Source organism: Sorex fumeus, unplaced genomic scaffold (genome assembly GCF_029834395.1).
Source record: "Sorex fumeus unplaced genomic scaffold, SorFum_2.1 ptg000037l, whole genome shotgun sequence".
Lineage (NCBI taxonomy): Eukaryota > Metazoa > Chordata > Mammalia > Eulipotyphla > Soricidae > Sorex > Sorex fumeus.
In genome coordinates this window covers 23495028-23515414 of record NW_026606094.1, presented here as the reverse complement: position 1 = coordinate 23515414, position 20387 = coordinate 23495028, and the positions used below count along the sequence as shown (strand labels likewise).

The 20387-nt window shown below is 39.0% G+C and overlaps 1 protein-coding gene across 32 annotated transcripts in view; it reads right to left on the bottom strand.

Moving 5' to 3' along the window:
* NRCAM (neuronal cell adhesion molecule) overlaps positions 1-20387 on the bottom strand; it is a 317718-nt gene that overhangs the window by 231054 nt on the left and 66277 nt on the right. For all 32 annotated transcript variants that reach the window (XR_008793047.1, XM_056118664.1, XM_056118672.1 and 29 more), the window contains exon 2: positions 15991-16141. The gene's annotated coding sequence lies outside the window, so the exon portion shown is untranslated. The remainder of the gene's footprint in view (positions 1-15990; positions 16142-20387) is intronic.

Below are 20387 nucleotides of genomic sequence, written 5' to 3'. Positions count from 1 at the left end.
TTCCAGTAGGCAGGGGTCACACCTACCAACTGCCCCCGGCGCCAGGTAATCCCATCAACGGCCAAGACCCAGAGACTATAAAACCCAGCTCCTGGAAGTGAGCGGCCGCATTCGCAGCCAAGTGACATCTTAATATCTTGTTCTTACTTTGGACAACCTGGCAGGCTACCGAATGTAACCTGCCCACATGGCAGAGTCTGGCAAACTCCCCATGGTGTACCCAATATGCCAAATACCAGTAACAATGATGGGTCTCATTCTCCTAACCCTGAAAGAGTCTTGAATATGGCACTTTTTAAAATCTCAGAGCTAGGGCAAAGGAGACGTTACTGGCGCCTGCTCAAGGCAATCGACGAACAACAGAATGACCGTTATCGTGACCTAGTAAAGAATGCTGCACCAGGCTGGAGTGGTGGGAAGGGCAGGCATTTGCCTTGCACGTGGCAAACCCAAGTTTAATCTTAGCCATCCTATATGGTCATCTGAGCACTGCCAGGAATAAGTCCTGAGTTCAGAGCTAGGAGTAACCCCTGAGCATTGCTGGGTGTGACTCACACACACATACACACAAAGAACGGAGTACCTGAAGGGGAACCCATAGAAGTGCTGGGTCATTCATCCCTGGCAGCCTAAGCTAGTGACAACATTGAGCCTCTGGGTTAAGTGGAACTGGAATAGCGGATTCCACATGAGTGACCCAGGTTTGGGAACATTTTTCTGTACTCAGAAATTAAAAAAACATTTTCACTCTCTAAAGGAAACTGCTTGGGGATGGAGTGATAGTACAGTGGGTAGGGCATTTGCCTTGCACATGGTCTACCCAGGTTTGATTCCCAGCATCCCATATGGTCCCGAGTACCACCATGAGTAATTCTTGAGTGCACAGCTAGAAGTAACCCCTGTACATTGCCAGGTATGACCCAAAAAGCCAAAACAAAAGGGTAACTTCTCCAAAATTACCCACTATGCATGTCCACAGAACCACCAGAAATGCACTGTAAAATATCTATTTCTGATGTCTGGCATCACCTGCTTTTATGACTTGGAGCAAACATTTCTGATGCAGTGGTTCCTGGCTTAACAGAGTGGTAAACTGACACCTGCCTCACAGAGATCTTGTGAAGACAAATTGAGATCATGGATCTGGATACCTAGCAAGATGCTCCTGCAGACGTTGTGAAACGTTCCTTCTATTTCTGTCCCAAACACTCATCGAGTGAGCCACAAACCTCACCACATACAGCTGCGCACACAGCCTGTGCCCTCATTGAATGCTGTCATCTAGGAAAACAGCCTTCAAATGTCACTGCTGTCTGACTCATAAACCCCGAGATCAAGATTAACAACGCGAATGTATTAAAGTGAGAATTGGAAGTTATTTTTCACCTCAGATTTCATTTAAAAATAACGAATTATAAAACTGTAGCTGAAAAGGGAATGAATATTTATGAAGTCTGCTAACCAGATATAAAGACAAACGCTGCCTTTTCTTGTCACATTAAAATGAAAACAAACAAGACACGGATGAGGCAGCAGGAGAGTCAAAATTAAAGTTTCATTACTGGGATGAAGACTAGGAGTCAGAAGTTTTGATATAAAATATAGCGAGTACTGGGTAATCCACAGCCACTGGGAACTCTAATGAATACAACCCCCAGGGACTTCAATCTAGATTTGCATCTTGAACTTCCAAGGGAAGCCATTTGGCTCATGGTAAATAGATCTGAAACTTGGCTCAGAGTTAAGGAAGATTGAGAAATAAAAATTAAGAACAAGAGGTTGAAAATTATGTCTTTTAAATGAAGTGCAGTCTCATACTTCATTAACTTTGGTTTTTGCCAAAGACAACTATAAAACATCTTAGGACCAACAACCTGGTAAAATATAATGGATAGAGTGAAAATTTTAATTTGTGCTGAGTGTATGTTTTTCTTCTGAGGTTCATAGAAAGCTAGAGCAATGGAATGTCTTATTCTACAAAAAGAGTATCATTAAACTATGTCACCAAGAGTAAGAGTTAGGAATTGGAATATCTGATTTACAGACAAGTTAATGAAGAGGTCAGTAATTTTTTTTTCTTGCTTGTTTGTTTCAGGGATACAGGGATGCATATTCAGTGGGGCTCAGAGACTACACCTTGCAGTGCTGGGGATCGAATCAGGGTCAGCACCAGACAAGACTGAACTCCTGTTTTATCTAACAAAAATATTTTTGAAGTAAAGCAGATTTTTTTTGAGGAAAGGGAAGGAGGGAGAGAAAGTGAGAGAGAGCAACACACTCAGGAGAGAATGTGGGATTCTCCAGAGGCAGAGAGAGCCCCTACACACACCCCAGCATAAAAGTACACATCTCAGGAGGGGCAAAGTTAGCTACATATGTGCTTGGGCAGCACATGTGCTCAGCCACATGGGCCCAAGCAGCACATGGGCTCGGGCAGTACATGGGCCATTATCTAATAAAATACTAAAGGTCATCACATGCTCTACTGAGGAAAAGGGGAGCTTTTCTTTCCCCATGAGTCTGAAATGTTTTATTGTTGTTAATGTTTTTGACATAACATGGGCTTGTAACACGACGTAACTTTTAGGTGTACAGCTTTCTGTTTTGACAACTGAATAGTTTTAAAGGTAGGCTAGTCTATTAAACTTTCAAAATCAAAATAGCTAAAAATCTACCAGATCTTCAGAGATTTGACAAACGAGACCTAATGGCAGAACAGAGTAAAAATAAAACCTTTCATGTTTGTACCTCAAAGGTTTAAACTATCCTTAAATTACAGTACTTCTCCAACTCGAAATTACCTGTGAATCCCTGGGCATCTGGTTAAAATGCAGGTTCCATTAAGCAGGTCTAAGGTGGGGCCAGAGAGTCTGCTCTTTCCTTTGTAATTTTTAACTGGCCACATTGTTGGTTTATTGTTTCCAGGAGTGAGCCTCCCTGACTCACTCCTTCCTTCCTTCCTTCGTTCCTTCCTTCCTTCCTTCCTTCCTTCCTTCCTTCCTTCCTCCCTCCCTCCCTCCCTCCCTTCCTCCCTCCATCTCTTTCTTCCGAGCGATAGCACAGCGGTAGGGCGTTCGCCTTACAAGCGGCCAACATGGCCGACCCGAGTTCGATTCCTCCGCCCCTCTCAGAGAGCCCGGCAAGCTACCGAGAGTATTCGATATGCCAGACACAGTAACAACAAAGTCTCCAATGGAGACGTTATTGGGCCCGCTCGAGCAAATCGACAATCGACGATCGTAAAGGCCTTTACCTTTACCTTTATGAAATTACAAAATTATTCATGACTGGGTTTCAGGCATGCAATGTTTCAGTGCCAGTACCTTCACAATGTTCACTTCCCTCCACCAACAGCCGTCCACCCTATCCCACCATTTGCCTCCACCTACAAGTAGAATCTGCATTTTCACCGAACTTCCAGGTTTGTGCTGTCCAATGACCACGTTTTTGGTAAAACAACTAAATAGAAGCCAAAAGCTTCATGCTTTTGTGCCTGTGTTGGCTTATCACATTAGGGTTCTGGGTCATGTCCCTAAGCTCAGCTTTTGTTTGACATAAACCAGTTTACCCTTTACTCCAAGGGTCAGTGCTACAATTATTTCAACTACAATGAAATCATATGCAAAAATGTTTCAAAGAATAGGAATATTATCACCACTATTAAAAATATAGAAGAAGCTAAAAAAAATACAGCAGGTGCTGGAGAAGTAGTACAAGAATTTAGGTACTTGCCTTGCATGTGGCCAACTCAGTTTGATTACCAGCACCACATAGGGTCCCCCCAACCACTGCTAGTAGTGATCCCCGAGCACAGACCCAGGAGTAAGTCCTCAGTACCACCAGGTATGTTCCAAGTCCCTCTCCCCAAATATATATCATAGTAAATAATTTGCTGTAGGATTTAAAAGTAATAGGCTTAAAACCTGTCATATGATCTTAAGCAATTATTCTCAGGCTTAACTGTGCTCTAACTTAAGCATCATTTAAGATATGAGGACCACTTTTATTTTATATCCATGTTCCAAAATGTATTCCTCCTCTTGTTTCAATGCATATGCTATACTGAGCATTCAAGTGTGGTTCTTCCCTTCGGTGGCTATTGGTCACTATGACCATTACTTCCTTACAACCCACAGGACCATAAGGAAAAAGACTGGGTGAACAGGCACAGTCTACATCAGTGTTTCTTAGCCATTTTCTGACCATGGACCTCTTTCAAACTTGTACCGTTTCTGTGGCCCTCCTTTTCATCATGGACTATCCCTAGTCTCATGTCATGTCCCCACCATTTCTGTGATTTTTCACCTGTAGCTCTTTTGAAATATTCCAGGTACACATATGGGAGATATATGGCCCACAGTTGGGAAATGCTGTTCTGGGATGGAAGAATATAGTGTAATATAGTAGGGTACATGCCTTGAAAATGGCCAATCCGGGTTCAATCTCCAGCACCCATAAGATCCCCTAAACACTTACAGGAGTAATCCTTAAACACAAAGACAAGAGTAAGACCTGAGAACCACCAGGTATAGCCGAGAGAGAGAGAGAGAGAGAGAGAGAGAGAGAGAGAGAGAGAGAGAGACTGAGAGAGAGACTGAGAGAAGAGAGAGGAAGGCTTGTGGAGAATTATGTATTTTGAGGAGTGTTCAATAGGAAGAGAATTACTTAAAAGGATAAGGACAATGCTCAGTACTGAGCATAGTCAGGGGACTCATCTGAATGAGTCTTTTTTGACCATACAGTGTCAAACACTACACTCTATAACCATAACAAACCAATACAGTAGGTTGGCAAACAAACAGAGGGACAGTTAGAATGCACAGATAAGAATTATGTATTTTTCCTTCATGGGATAGCAACACTTGAAGAATTTTAGCTTGACAGTAAAAAATAAGAAATGAAATCAGACAGTTTAGTGGGATGTATTGCAGAGAACTCTGAAGGCATTAGAATCAATAAGAATATATTTAAAAGTCATTTTTCCACTTGATCTGGAGAACTCATAAATAAAACCTCTGTTAACCTACAAACACTCAAAATTACTAATTGTTAAAAACAATAAAGACAGCAAGGATAATGAAATATCCAGATCATAATGAAAGTGGGTCAAGATGTGTGGGGTACCTAGGTCAAACCCTCAAGGATTGAACCTTCAGGCCCTCTGGGTTTCTACCATAATGTGAGAAGTAACTAAGATGAGCTGGAATCAGGAATGCATAACAAACCTACGCAGACATGACAGTTATCTGAGTTTTCTGAGAGAAGAACGTAACATTTGGTGACTGTGACAGAACCAGAGCCAAGCCTTTGCCTACAGTTCAGTATTCTTTCATTTACACCATTCTGCCTCTGCCTATTACGATTTGACATGCCAAAGAAAAATCTCAAAATTCAATATACTTATTAGTAACTTAGAAATGTCAAGTGGCTTCTTCTTATCTTGTGACATTGAGGTCTTAAAAGAACGTTTAGGCTAAGAACCAAGTCCAAATCCATCCATCCTTTGATCTAAATTCCAAGCAATTAATTGATTGAAAAAGAATTTAGTCTCTAAAGTGGCAGATTTCTTCCTTGTGACTCATGAGTATTTTAACAATGCCATTCTAAACTCTGAGATTCTTAAGTGCTTACATTGTGAACAAATAAATGGCGTGGGATAAGAAGATTTATTTTTATATAAACTATAAGAGTTGAAAATAATTTTGGTAAAGATGCCTAAAACTTGTTTTTACTAAATTTTTTCATCAGTGAATCACCGTGAGGTACAGTTACAGACATACAAACTTGTGTGCTTGCATTTCAGTCATACAATGGTCGAGTACCCATCCCTCCACCAGTGCCCATTTTCCATCACCAATGGACCCAGCATCCCTCCCAACACCCCCCACCATATCCCCCACTAGCCTAAGACTTTTTTAATTAAAAAAATTAAGAACACATAAAGACACCTATTTAATAAAACAATATGCTACATGTCTTTTAAAAAAATAATCAGAGTTCCTCATAAATTCTCTTGGAGTCATTTCAGTGATACAGGATTGAATATCATCTTTTTTAATATTATAGAAAAACAGTATATTCTTAAAGCTTCAATATTTTTCCAAAAGCAGAATAATTTCTTTGACTCAAAAAATATATATTCCTTGTTTGATTTACATTTACTATCTCTCTAGATATAGTGTGCAGTAACCATGTTACAAAAGATCTCCACTTATTTCAAGACGAAAAACAAGTTATATCTCAATTTTCTAATTTTTTTTACTGCCACTATTTTACAATAGTTTTATACACGCAGTACTGCAACATCATGCCCACTCCCACAGTGTCTGGGCCCCAACACCTTTATCCCAAGGTCCTCATACTTCTCCCCCACCTCCACCAACAACCTAGATTAGTTTTATTGACCTACACTAAGAGTTGTTTTCCTTGGATATTGTCTGATTCCTTACTTGGTTTCTCTATACTCTGCATATAAGTGAGATCATGTGGCACATATGGTTTTTCTTTATGACTTACTTCACATATCTGGACTTCCTCCAACTTCATCCTAGTTGCAGCAAACTGCATGACTTCATCATTTCTGATAACCAAATAGTTTTCCAATGTGTATATATACCACAATTTTTTAAATCCACTTAATGCTGTTGGATACTTGGGCTATTTTCAGGTCTTAGCTATTGTAAATAATGCAGAGATAAACATGGGTGTCATATGTCCTATAGGATTAAATGTTTCTGTGTGCTTGTAATACAGGATCAAATGGGAGTTCAATAATTAATTTTTTAAGAAGTCTCCAAAGTATTTTTCAAAAAGGCTGACTTAAGAAACAGTCAAACCAGCAAGAATAAGAGTTCCGTTTTCCCAGATGCCTGCCAACAGTTAGTGTTTTTTTGACATAGGCCATTCTTTTTGATGTGAGATAACAGTAATTTTGATTTTCATTTGCCTGATAATCAGTAATGATTAATATTTTTTCATATGCCTGTTGATCATCTTTGAATCATCTTTGAGTAGTTGTTCATATCCTCTTTCTATTTAAAAAAAATCTATCTTTAAAACTTAATTAAAGGTCTTGAACTTTTTCTCATAGGATTTTTTTTTTCATCTCTTTAATCACTTTATGTTCCCTTAGGAACCTTTCCCAGTTCATCATATCCTTTTTAAGAGAAGACTAATGGAATACAAGAAGTATTTAAATTTGCAGGCTGTACAACTTTTATTATGCTCCATGCTCTACAAAAGTAAATGTAGTAATTAAAATGCAATCTGTATTGCAACCAATTGGTCAGAACTAGTGTACCATTCTTGGATTGTTTGTAATTACTAGTAATCACAACAAAAGTTATCATTTAATGAAGCTTCCCACTTGCCAGGCACTGCATATGATACATGTAAAATACTGGCAACAAAGGTTGAAGAGGAAGTGGAGGTAGGGGGTAGGGGTGGGGGGAGGGGCAGGGTAGTTGAATGGAGGGGTAAGGTGCTTGCCTTGAGTACAACAACTCCAGTTCAATACTTGGAACTGCATATGTCTTCTGAATAGAGAGCCAGCCCCTGGATAGTGTCAAATGTGGCCCCAGGCTCTAAAGTAAACAATTAAATAATATAGAGGCTAAAGAGCTTGCCTTGCATGCAGAAAACTCCAATCCCTGATACCACATATGATCCCTCAAACATTGCCTGGAGTGATTCTTTAGCACAAAGCCAGGGGGGGAAAAAAGAGCTAAATATCTCTGGTGTACAAAGATATGTAAGGTAACAACTGGAACAGGTATTATTATGCCCCTTTTATACAGGAAGGGCCCCTGACTGTCATAGATCTTTTCTCGATTATGATTCCAGAGGTAGTATTTTATCAAAGCATTATAAAGCTACCTAACTACATATTCCTAAATGCATACACTGCATGGTCCATATATGGTCACTGCTGAGGTCAGATTTCCCTAGAAGTAAATTATGAGATAAAGCTTTGCATGCACAAATTTTATTAGGGAAGTTTCTGGAACTCAACACCTGTGGAAGAGTAAATGAAGCAAAACAAAGACAGTAGGGCAACTGGGCTGTGGTACAGAGTCACAACAGAAGCTCCAGATTTTTTGACTCTAAGTCACACATCGTTGCACTGAACAGTGGGAAAGACCTTGTGTCCCCAAACTGTCTCGCCACTGAATGTACACTTTCCTAGACCAGATAGTATTGTATGGGTTAGGACCCTCACCTTAGCCAAAGGAGAAGGGCAGCTGTTAAAATGAAGGGAAATAACTGTAAGCTCTCAGCTCTCAGAGCACCTCAGCCTTGAAGGGGACATGGACCTGGATGGTACATCATAGCGCAACTACTGTGACTATATTTTCTTTCTTTTTTTTGTTTTTATGTTTTGTTTCTGAATAACACCTGTCTGTTCTCAGGCCTTACAGCTGCCTCTGCACTCAGAGATCACTCTTGGCAGGGCTACAGGGACTAAATGGGGTTCTGGGATGGAATCAGGTTCTGCTATAGACAAGGCATATTCCCTATTCACTGTACTATTACTCTGGCCATACTATGACTATTTTCTGACCCTTCAGCATAGATCTCTTTGTGTGTACCTATTTTGAATGTGTACTTTATAGAAATCATACGGCTTTTATGCCAAAGAAATAAAAGAAATAAGATTAAGTAAGGGAAAGAACTACAAATACAGTTTTGAGTTATGTGTAAGAATGGAGAAATATTTTCCACTCACCTTTTAGTCACTCTCTTCAACGCTTTCATTATTTTTTCTATCTAGTGTCTGTCTCTGTCCCATGTTATATTCTCTATGTGATATACAGTGATATGTAATATGATGTCTCTGACAAAATTTGAAAGGTCAGGAACATAGCACAGCAGTAAAGCCTTGCATGTGTGAGTACCTAGCAGCGCAAAAGTAATATAAATTAAATATAAAAATGTGGGTAATAGGAAAAGCAGAGGAAAAAGAATACTTGAACTAATAAAAACATAATTCAAACATATTATATGAAATGGCTATTTTAATAGTTATGATATACATGCCCTCCAAATGAAAGATGTTACAAAGGATGAATAAAATCTATTAGAAGGTCTGCATCCTCAATAATTTTCTTTATTCTTAGCATTTCCTTATGTTATTTTTTAAAACTAAATTTAAAAGACATAATTTCCTCAAAATAGTGCTTGTCTTTAAAAAAAACTGCACAGGGGCTGGAGTGGTAGTACATCAGGTAAGGCACTTGCCCTGTATGTAGCTGACCTAGGTTCAACCCCTGGCATCCCATATGATCCCCCAAGCCCACCAGGAGTGATTTTTGAGTGCAGAACCAGGAGTAAGCCCCAAGCACTGCAAGTGTGACCCAAAAACAAAAAACAAACAAAATAATAATAAAATTTAAATTGCTCAAAATGCTAATCCTGATCATGAAGAACAAATTTTATTTCATTTTCCCCTTTATAGTGAGAACCATAAAAAAATTTTAAATTTAAGATCAAAATTATTATCATTTATTTATCCAACATGTAGAAGATTTTTACAAGCAAAAAGGTTAATAACTAGCAAACTATATTATTAAGGCATGAATTTGAAATAGATCCCCCGAGGAAAACAAATCCAGTTTATATTATGGGAAAATGTGAAGAGTCATTAATTCATATTATGCCGTCTTGCTGCTCTATTAACGCATGCAAAAATAAATTCTATGTCACCATTCTCATTTTAACACAAGCAGCATGATATCTGTGCAGAAGCTGGAGTTCAAAAAGTTAATAATAAACCTGAATCAGGAATAATTTCAAAAGCACCCAAACAACAAAAGCAGTGGAGAGTGAAAATTCAAATGCAGTGGGATATTATCTGATTATAAATCCACTGGCATTGTCCTCCATCAAAATGCTCCACAAACTGCTGATGCAAAGTCTATGACCTCAATGGCAAGATTGAACCTGTAGCAAAAGTTAGTGGCTCAGCACTTCCTCACTGCTATCTTTTAAAACAACCACAGTACTGAAGGGCATAGGGTAGCACATTCTACTGTTAAATATTACTTGAGCAGTTAGAAGACTGACATTGAAAAATGTTACCCTGACAACACACCCATTACTTCCACTATCTCCACTATCTAATAGTCATCCTCTCCCGCCACACACACACACACACACACACACACACACACACACCTGCAGAATTCTGCACTAGAACCACTGGATAGGAGTATAGTCTTAAATATTGTTTATACTCTAAATACTTCCACTTAGCAACTCCAAAGCTAACATAAACTCTATATATTTTGTTTTTGTTTGCATAATAGCATTTGCTGCACTAAATCTGAGCAAAAATGTAGTCATCCAATATGCCCACATTTACAAAGCTCAGGCAAAACACAACCTCCACCAACAACCACGAAGAGTGATGATATCTGACTTGCTCTTTTGCAAGCATCATACCATCTTGTTCAAGATCCACAGTTACTGCCACATTCTGTCCTTCCCTGTTGTTACTATGTCCAATGTAGCCAAATGAAGCAGAGGGCAATCACATGCCATCTGACTCCTTCTGTGATTCTACTGCTCACCACACCAATAAGACACGGTTGCTTCAGTAAAAATGACATCTGCACTTGCATGTTTATTGCAGCACTGTTCACAATAGCCAGAATCTGGAAACAACCTGAGTGCCCCATCTGGTTAAAGAAACTTTGGTACATCTACACAATGGAATACTCTGCAACTGATAGAAAATATGAATTCATGGAATTTACTTATAAGTGGATGGACATGGAAAGTATCATGCTAAATGAAATGAGCCAGAAAGAGAGGAACAGATATTTTGTACGCATTTGTGGAATATAAAATAACATAAGACTAACATCTAATGACAGTAGTAACAAGGGACAGGAATATGGCCCTGCAGTTTGGAAGCCTGTGTCATGTGCTGGGGAAAAAAGGCAGTTGAGATGGAGAAGAGACCACTAAGTCGATGGTTGGAGGGATTGCTTGGGATGGGAGATGTGTGCTGAAAGTAGATTAAGGACCAAATAGGATGGTCTCTCAGTATCTGTACTGCAAACCATGATGTTCAAAAGTAGAGAGAGAGTAAGAAGAAAGGTGCCTGCCACAGAAGCAGGGTTTGAGATAGGGCGGGGGTGGGGTGGCAGGAAGGATATTGGGGACATGGTGGCAGAAAATGTGCCCTGGTGGAGGAATGGGTATACGATCATTGTATGATTGAAACTCAATCATGAAAGCTTTGTAACTGTATCTCATGGTGATTCAATTAAAAAACAGTTTTTTAAAAGATACTTCCTTCTGCCAGCTTCATAAACAAAAATAGTTAGGGATTTTACATTTTAGAAATATCAGAATGTGTTAGACAAATAATAGAAGTGACAGGGGTGGGGGGGGGAGGGAAGACATAGAGAGGGAAATAGAAATAGACAAGGAGAGAAAGAGAGAAATATTCCTTGTACCCTGCACATAAACAAGAGGAAACTCCTTTTGTTACTGGCAGCTTTCAGGATGAGTGAATCATGTCTTGTACATGCACCCTGACGATTCACAGCCCACTGGTTTCACAGCAATGACTGACCAGTCTGTGAATCAGAGAACAAGTCATTGTCCGTGAGACCACCTACAACTTGCATGCATGTGCCGTCATTCTAAGCTACACCAACTCAGCAGTTGTAGAAATTCATTTTCTATACACAACATTCATAGGGTGTTGTAACATCTTTGGCCAAATCTGAAATACTTGTGTTTAAAATGTTGGTTTTAAAATAATCAGGAATGTCCTTCTTAATATATGAGTTTTCCTTAATTTTAAAACAACCAGTAAAACTAAAATAGTTAGAATATTTTAAGAACGCGGACTGTATAACTAGTATTTGCTTTGTTAGTGGGTATGTCTAATCTATCTTATAGGGGAAATTTGGCTTGGTAACTACTGTTGAGATGCTTTTGTTATTTTTTAGCTGAAATTAAACATAAATTCTTTGATTCTTCTTCAAATATTCATATAAGAGTGGAATTACATAGAGGAATAAGGGGTATCAAATGCAAAATTCATGGTAAAATTTTTAATTATAAAATAAAAAATTATAAAACCTTAATTTGATCCTAAAATATTAAAATAAAACATTTGCTAACCGTGGAGTGATCAACCAAAGCAACTGCCATTTGTGTAAACTGACTCAATTCCATTGCTCATTCTAAGGCATAGATAACTTCATAATTGAGTAAAGATTTTGAATTAGAAAAAAAAAACGAGGAGGTAGAGCGGATAAGATGAATTTCAAGAGGACAAGCCTCCAGAATTAAGTCTCAAAATGTCCACATTAAGTTGCTGATTTTATTTCAACTTAATTACTTTGTGCATAAAAGTGTGCTTTGTGCTATAGATGAATTGATTTTGAACATTTTTGGAAACATGGTAGTAAAGATGACTATAAAGATTAAAACGGAAACATCATACAATTTTTCAACAGGTCTTAAGAGGAAAAAAAATCACTATATTAATTAAGGCAATAGTAATCACATGAAATTTCACTCCAAATAGTACTATTGTAAAGTATTATTTGAATTTAAAATTTTTACCCATGACATTCCCTCAAAGAAAGCTCTGAGTAATGTATTTCAAAAGTCTAATGCTGGTAAACTTGATGCCAAACAGTGCAGCCTCTGTTACAACAGGCCTTAATCAAGTTCTGGGTTGATGCAGGGAAGACCCAAAGGGAGGGGCCACAGCACTACCCACAGAAGAATGAAAGATCCTGCTCAGTCTCCCATAAGCAATGCTCAAATCCAGGGCACAAAAATGCAAGTGAGGAATTGAAGAGAAACTAGGATTTATACAAAAAAAAAAAAAAGCAGAAGAAGAAGAAAAAGAAAAAGAAGTATATGTTGGAAAGAAAATTACCTTTAAAAAATAATTCCTGTCACTACTGTGAATGCAAATGCAGAATAGCACACACTTTGAAACTCTTCTAAATTTTCAGGTGTACACTAATTTGGGGCTGGAGCAATAGCACAGAGGTGGGGCATTTGCCTTGCACGAGGCCGGCCTGGCCGACCGGGGTTCAATTCCTCCACCCCTCTCGGAGAGCCCAGCAAGCTACCGAGAGTATCTCGCCTGCACAGCAAAGCGTGGCAAGTTACCCATGATGTATTCAATATGCCAAACACAGTAACAATAAGTCTCACAATGGAGATGTTACTGGGCCCCGCTGGAGCAAATCAATGAACAATGGGAGGAAAGTGCTACTGTGCTACATTGATTTTAAATGCTGATAAATTTTTCTTTCATCAAGCTTAAAAAAAAATCAGATCTGTCCAGAGGAAAAATCTTATTACATCAAGAAAATAAGACCAATAACTAAGATACAAAGGAAAAAGTGTGCCAAGTCAACATAGACAGAAAATGAATATATTCTCAGTTCATGTATATAAATTAAAATCATAGGTTTGACTATAAAATCAAATGTCTTTTTGTTTTGTTTTTGTGTGTAGGCCACATCTGGCTGTGCTCAGGGCAGACTCCTGATTCAGTGCTCAGGGATCACTCCTAATGGGACTCAAGGGACCAGATGAGATGCTAGGAATTGCAACTGGGTCAGCTGTGTGCAAGGCAAACACCCTACTTGCTGTACTATCATTTCGCTCCAAAGTCACATTTATGTATTACAAATTTTTTTTATCAAATCACCATAAGTTACTTACAAAGCTTTCATGACTGAGTTTCAGTCATACAAAAATCTAACACCTATCCCTCTATTAAAAATTTTTCGTATTTGTTATACCCCCAAAAATCATTTCTCCACAAAATTCTCCCCTAACTTACACAGACTTCCGTTGTCATTCACTTTTACCAAGATGTTCCATACCAACATAAGTCAAAGACTTCCTCATGAATCAGTCTGAAAATCTCCTTTACAATCTTATCATATTTTTAATCGATCATCGATTTGCTCGAGCGGGCCCAGTAACGTCTCCATTGGAGACTTTGTTGTTACTGTGTCTGGCATATCGAATACTCTCGGTAGCTTGCCGGGCTCACTTAAGTAAAAATACAAGAATTCTGAATGATATGTTACCTCACTTCCAATGCCCAATCAAACACCATACTAAACATAATCTAATGTTTTTAAATTATTTTCTCTATTCCTTACTTCTTCTATCTAAATCCTAGGCCACCCATCTCTTCTTCAAACCACTGCAAAATGAATCCTCAATAAATCTTACCTCCAGTTCATTCTCTATACACACCTAAAACATCAATTATACCTAGCTAAAATCCCCTGCACACACACACACACACACACACACACACACACACACACAGCTGATGACTTAACAAACCGAACAATTTATTACTTTCCTACATGACTTTCACATCCCATTCCCATTGCTCTTACCTGCACAGTCTCTAGATAAACCCCTATTCATCATTTAAAGGACATTTCAGGAGCCACCTCCTCTAAGAATTCTGCATTTACATACACAACCCTCTATACTCCAGTCACATTCATCATATTGAAGATGGTTATGTCTACTTATATGTCTGACTTTTGTGCCTAACAGATATTCCTTGAAGGTAAGGATTTAATCATGGTGCTGCAGAAAATCCAAGGAAAGATTACCATATCAAACTGAAAGTCATTCAAAATATAAAGGAAAAAGTATATTGGAGGTATCAGAGCATTTTGGAGCATCATAAATGTTTGGGAATAAATAACAATTGTTTACTTGTGCAAAGGACACCTCATGATTCACAAATGCTTTTGAAGTAGGTAGTCAGGTAGGTGAGGGGCCCTAGGCAACAAACATTTTTTTAAAGAAGTCATAAAACCAAGATGTGATCTGATAAGGAGGTCCTGCCTCCTGCTTCCAGTCCCCCTCATTAGAATGCCAGCAAAAACCCCAAGGCTGTATTCCCTTTGGTGGTGATTCCCAGGAACAGAGGCCTGTAAATCTGAATGGAGACAGATTAAAGTCAAAGCCAAAACAAAGGAATCTTACTTAGAAAGCTCCTGACCAAGGCAGCTTGGAAAAAAAGACCTATAAAAATCAGCTTTGCAGCAGAAATTAGGTACACTCTTGTCCTGATTATGCAACTTTTCCCCTTTAGTTATTGGGTATTCCATTTCTGGGGTTGCCTGACCTGGGGTATGAAATTTCTTTCTGGTTTTTTTTTTTTTTTAACGAGACTCTCCTATTTCTGAAATCAAAATATTTTGCTTCATTGTCTTATCATGAAATTCTTTTCTACAAGAAAAACAAAAAACCTGGGAAACTCAGGCCGGTGTCAGGACTTCCTTTTTCCTGAAGAGCATAACCTGGTCCCGGCCTGAAAACCACGGCTTCCCCAAAACACACACTGTAAGGACCAGTGCCCGCATTGCACAGATCAAACAGGTCTCAGTGCAGTCAGACAAGTGTATGTGGGGTTGGCAGAACCAGAATGTCCAGTGGTGGGTGTGCAGGAGCACGTGCAGACGTTCGTGAATCATGACCTCCTTGGGAATAAGGTGGTGGGGAGTTGAGGAGGAGGGCCAAGGAGAAGCCCTTGCTTTCATGGTGACCTATCTGGTCTATGGTTCCCAACCACCACACCAGAAAAACCTGCATGTAAGTATATTGCTAAAGCAGATGTGAAGGCTGATAAAAACCCCAAATACATAAGCATTTCTCTGAAGAGAGAAATGTGTTTGGTCTGTGGGGGGGGGGGGGGGGGGGGAGGGGGGAGGGTGTTTCAATAATCAGATTTCACCATAAAATAAATTCCTATTAAATCCAAGGAGTTGACTTATTTCTTTCATAAGCACAAAAAAAATTCTCCTGAAAAAAAAAGAAAGAAAAGGAAAGGAAAGTTTCCCAATTGCTCACAGAGCATTTTCAATGTCCTGTTCCTTATGCCCGCCTTTTCCAGCAAGCAATGTTAAAAAAAACACAGACAGCTAACAGAGCCTTCTAAAGTAAATGAAAGAACAGACTCACTCTCACCTTCAGAAGATCTGCTGGGCCAAGAGTCCCCTCAATTGTTTCCTAATGTTCTGAAACTGTCCTTTCCTGGGGATGATGCCAACAGCTGAGAGCAGTTTTAGTCAGTCTTCGGTAAACAGAGGTAGTGGGTGCTGAGGAAGAATAGCAATTCCTGAAAATGAGGAAGACACAGAACAATGTCAATTATTTTGGTTCAGTCAATTTCATTAAGCTGAGGTTTCATTCCTCTATCCTTCTAAAGCTGGCATGCGGAACTCGATACACAATAAATTCCATAATTAATTTTAACCAAGCATTACTTGTAGTTAAAGACATCAACATCTAAGTAACTTTCAGTAATTCGGTGGCAAGAAGAAATGAAAAAAGGGTAACCTAATTCCAATTACATTCTGGGATCTGAATGACCTCTAAATAGCAGGAAACACCAGAGTACAAAAATCAAAAGGAACAAAAGGCCTGAGATCTCATTCTACTCTCAAACTTCATGGGAATACACTCTAGTTCACAGTCACAGCCACACACAGGCCGCAGCTGGGAAAAACAGACCAGCAAGAGCAAACAATGAAAAACTAAGTATTTGATCAAGGTTGACGATGTCAGAGAGGAACTCAGCAATGCAATTACACTTTAGAGGTGGCTTTGAAAGCAGTGTGATAAGACAGCAAACGGGAATAGAAAAAAACTGCTAAAGAGATCACAGAAAGAAAATAAGGTTAAGATAGAGCTTCATAGAAAGAAAATAAATCAAATGAATGAAATGTTTGAGTAGCTGTTTATTTAATACCGCACTTCGATGAGAAAGGTGAAAATTACACAATGGTTGGTTGAGAGAACCTCTTTGGAACCACAATTTTGGGCCACTCTTTAGTAAAAAGAGTAGGACTGACACCACTAAAAAATATGACCTTGGCCTTGCAAAATGAACCTTAAGCCTGCCTGCACGTTAGTACCAGAAGGAGAGTTTTAAAAAAAAAAAAAAGCAGAGTTGGCCCCATGCAGATTAAATACCTCTCTGACCTAGTAAACCAGAATCTCAAATGGGATGGAGTTCAAGCTTAGGTACTTTTTCCCCAAAAGAAGTCAGATGAGACTCTCTTGTAGTCTATCTTCTCTGGAAGTCAGATGAGAAGCACTTCTAGTGCACCTTCTCTACACTTTTTTTTTTAAGAGGAAAGTTTTTGTTTATTTAATCATTTATTTATTTTTGACTTTGGGGGTCACACCCGGTGATGCTCAGGGGTTACGCCTGGTTCTGCACTCAGGAATCATTCCCGATGGTGCTTCGTGGTACCATATGAGATACCAGGGATTGAACCCAGGTCTGCTGCATGCAAGGCAGGCACCATCTATGCTGTACTATAGCTCTGGCCCCCTCTCTACACATTTTGTACCAGGTAAATCAAGTGTGTTTAAATCCAAATACAATTTAAATCAATTCTATTCAATTTATAACCAATGGGATCTCATTCAATCGCTTCCCAATTTGTAGGAGGCAAGAACCAAGGGTTGAGAAAAACAGTGTTGGGTGCTAACAATCAGAGGAGTAACAAAATGAATCAAGGCTTCCAGGAAGAAGAGAGTCCAGGGAGGGGCTGAGGGCAGGACACGAGTCTATTTCGAGAGGGGCTGGGTATGATGGAAACTAGGGAGACATGATTCGGTCTAGGGACTGAAGCCAGTGGCTCTCTGGGGACAGAAAACCTAATATCAAGGTTCCCACCCCTTAAAGAATAATAGAGACAAAAATAAACATCAGAGCTAATTTATTGAGCATTTTGTACGAGCTAGACACTGGGCTGAGAAGTGCCTTAATGTCATAAGAACTCTCTGACCTAACTACTATTATTATCCCTAATTTATAAATGAGGAAACTAGAGCCAAGAGAGCTTCGTCTAGTCTCCAAAATGGTGGCAGTGAACTTTGAACAAAGCCACAGTCTCTCCCAGTCATGCAGTGCCTCCAGGGAACGAAGCTTACAAGCAGCTGGAGGCAAAGCAACTCCACCCAGAATCTGGATTTTTGTCGTCTTCTGTTTTGTTTCCTCACAATGCATTCCCACATGGAAAGTGGAAAGAGGCATCTGAGAATCTTCCTGGCATTGCCACTTTTTTCAAGTCACTTTTTTTTTTTAAGATCTGGGGATGGGAACTAGATCCTCACACAAAGCCAAGGCAAGTTTTTCTGTCTCTGAGCTATATCCTTGGCCCAATTCTAAGAGGGTCTTTTTTTTTTTAACACTTATTAAAAAAATTTTAGGGACACGGCTACAAAGCTGATCATGATGGGGTTTTAGTCATACAGTGTTCCAACACCCATCCTTCCACCAGTGTATATTTCCCACTACCAATGTCCCCAGTATCCCTCCTACTGTCCTCCCCACACCCTATCTCTATGGCAGGCACTTTCCTTCTTTCTCTATCTCTCTGTCTCTCTGTCTCTGTCTCTCTGTCTCTGTCTCTGTCTCTCTCTCTCTTCCTCTTAACACCCCCCCCCCGCCCTTTGGGACATTATGGTTTACAATACAGGTACTGGTTTATGTCTTTTAAAATCTAAGTTTTGTTTTTTGGGGGAGAAGATTGATGTTTGTGTTTGGTGGTATGAATTTTATCATCCTCTCTCTTTCTCTCTCTCTCTCTCTCTCTTTCTGTGTGTGTGTCTCTCTCACACATACATATTACACACACACACACACACACACACACACACACACACACACATACTGGTTAACTGGTGAAATTTCACGATGTTGTTTTTTATACCAGTTCAGGCATATGTCAGAAAAATCATCACTTAAATTTACCCTAAATGGCAAAGTTAATCATGACTTAAAAGCTTAAAAGCCTGGAGTCAGAGAGATAGTACAGCAGGTTGCCCTGAATGCAGCACAATCGACCTGCATTCAGGGCAACCTGCTGTACTATTCCCCATATCCCATGGTCCCCTGAGCACTACTAGAGGTAATTCCTGAGTGTAGAGCCAGGAGTGACCCCTGAGCATCTCCAAGTTTGGCCCCAAAACAAAAATAAACAAATAAAAGAGTTTAAAAGCATATCTGAAGTTTCTGGAATATCATTTGCTATTCATTTGGAAAAAATTTACTAAGCATTCTTACACTCATCAACTTAGAGAAGTATCATTGTTGCAGTTACAATTACATTACAATTGCATTATCTAAATGACTTTCTTTAAATAGCATTGCAATTTACTATAATAAAATCTAATTTACAAATAGCCCACATATGATATATATTTTACTTAAGAGGCTAATACAAAAAAAATTAATGTTTTTGACACCTTAGGCAAAGCATAATTATAATGTGGCAGAATTACCTTCAAGCCTAATTTTAATAATAATGAGAAAAGATTATTTTTTATTAGATGCTTCTAGAAATAAGGAATAATCATAAAAATAAAAGCACAATTTTGAGACTTGGATAGGGTCTGAAAATTCAATGTATCTCACCACCTATTTGCGTCTAACCTGTTCAATTTGAGGAGCTCTTAATGGAATGAACACTCCTCCCATAGCTTTTGCTCACTGGTCACAGTTCTATCACAGATTCACGATCCAGTATCTACATCCCCACTTTTCTATCGAGAAAGGCATGGGTATGTTTCTGTCTTAGCAGAGATGGCCACTGACAGAATATGAGGTGAATGCTTGGCTCAAAGGCATCCCAGAGCTGGTCCATGACCCCTGAGGTGAGCTCGTGCAAAGAAACCTAGAAAGGAGATGACAATCAAACCAGCTCCCTGCAGGCCTTGTTTTACATCTAAGAAGTTGAAGGAGAACTCATGGATTACATAGATGTAAGAAAGATCAAGAAAGAGTGTGAAAAGGAGAAGGTAGCACGCAATAACCCCACTTCCCATATTCAGACAGGGGAATAGTTGTACATCTCTCCTGCTAAGGGTGCCCTGTGATCCCATTTTCTATAGCCTCAAAAGTCCGAGACTGATGTGTTAAAACTATACCAAGTTATTTTGCTACTGCTCTATTATAGGTTGCCATTATCTTCTTTATTGTTGCTTCTTTTTTGTTAGAACAAAGTGAATGCTTTAGTTTTCACTTCATTAATATGTCTCTTTTTTTGGAATGGGGTTCTTATTCTAATGTGCCAAAAAGTTTCGACTTCCAAATCCTGCCCTTCCAAAATATTTTATGCTTTTCACTTTCATGCCATTTACAAGTAAGACATTTACCAAATCACATTTATCCTATTTAATTTATTTATTTTTAGAACTGGTTTCTATTTTATTTTTTAAAATAACTTTATTTAATCATTACTTTATTTACAGACATTCAATATTCCGCACCATTGTAACTTCCCACCACTGTTATTTCCAATTTTCCCAACTTCTCTTGAACCTGCCCCCACAGAAGTTTCTCAATAATT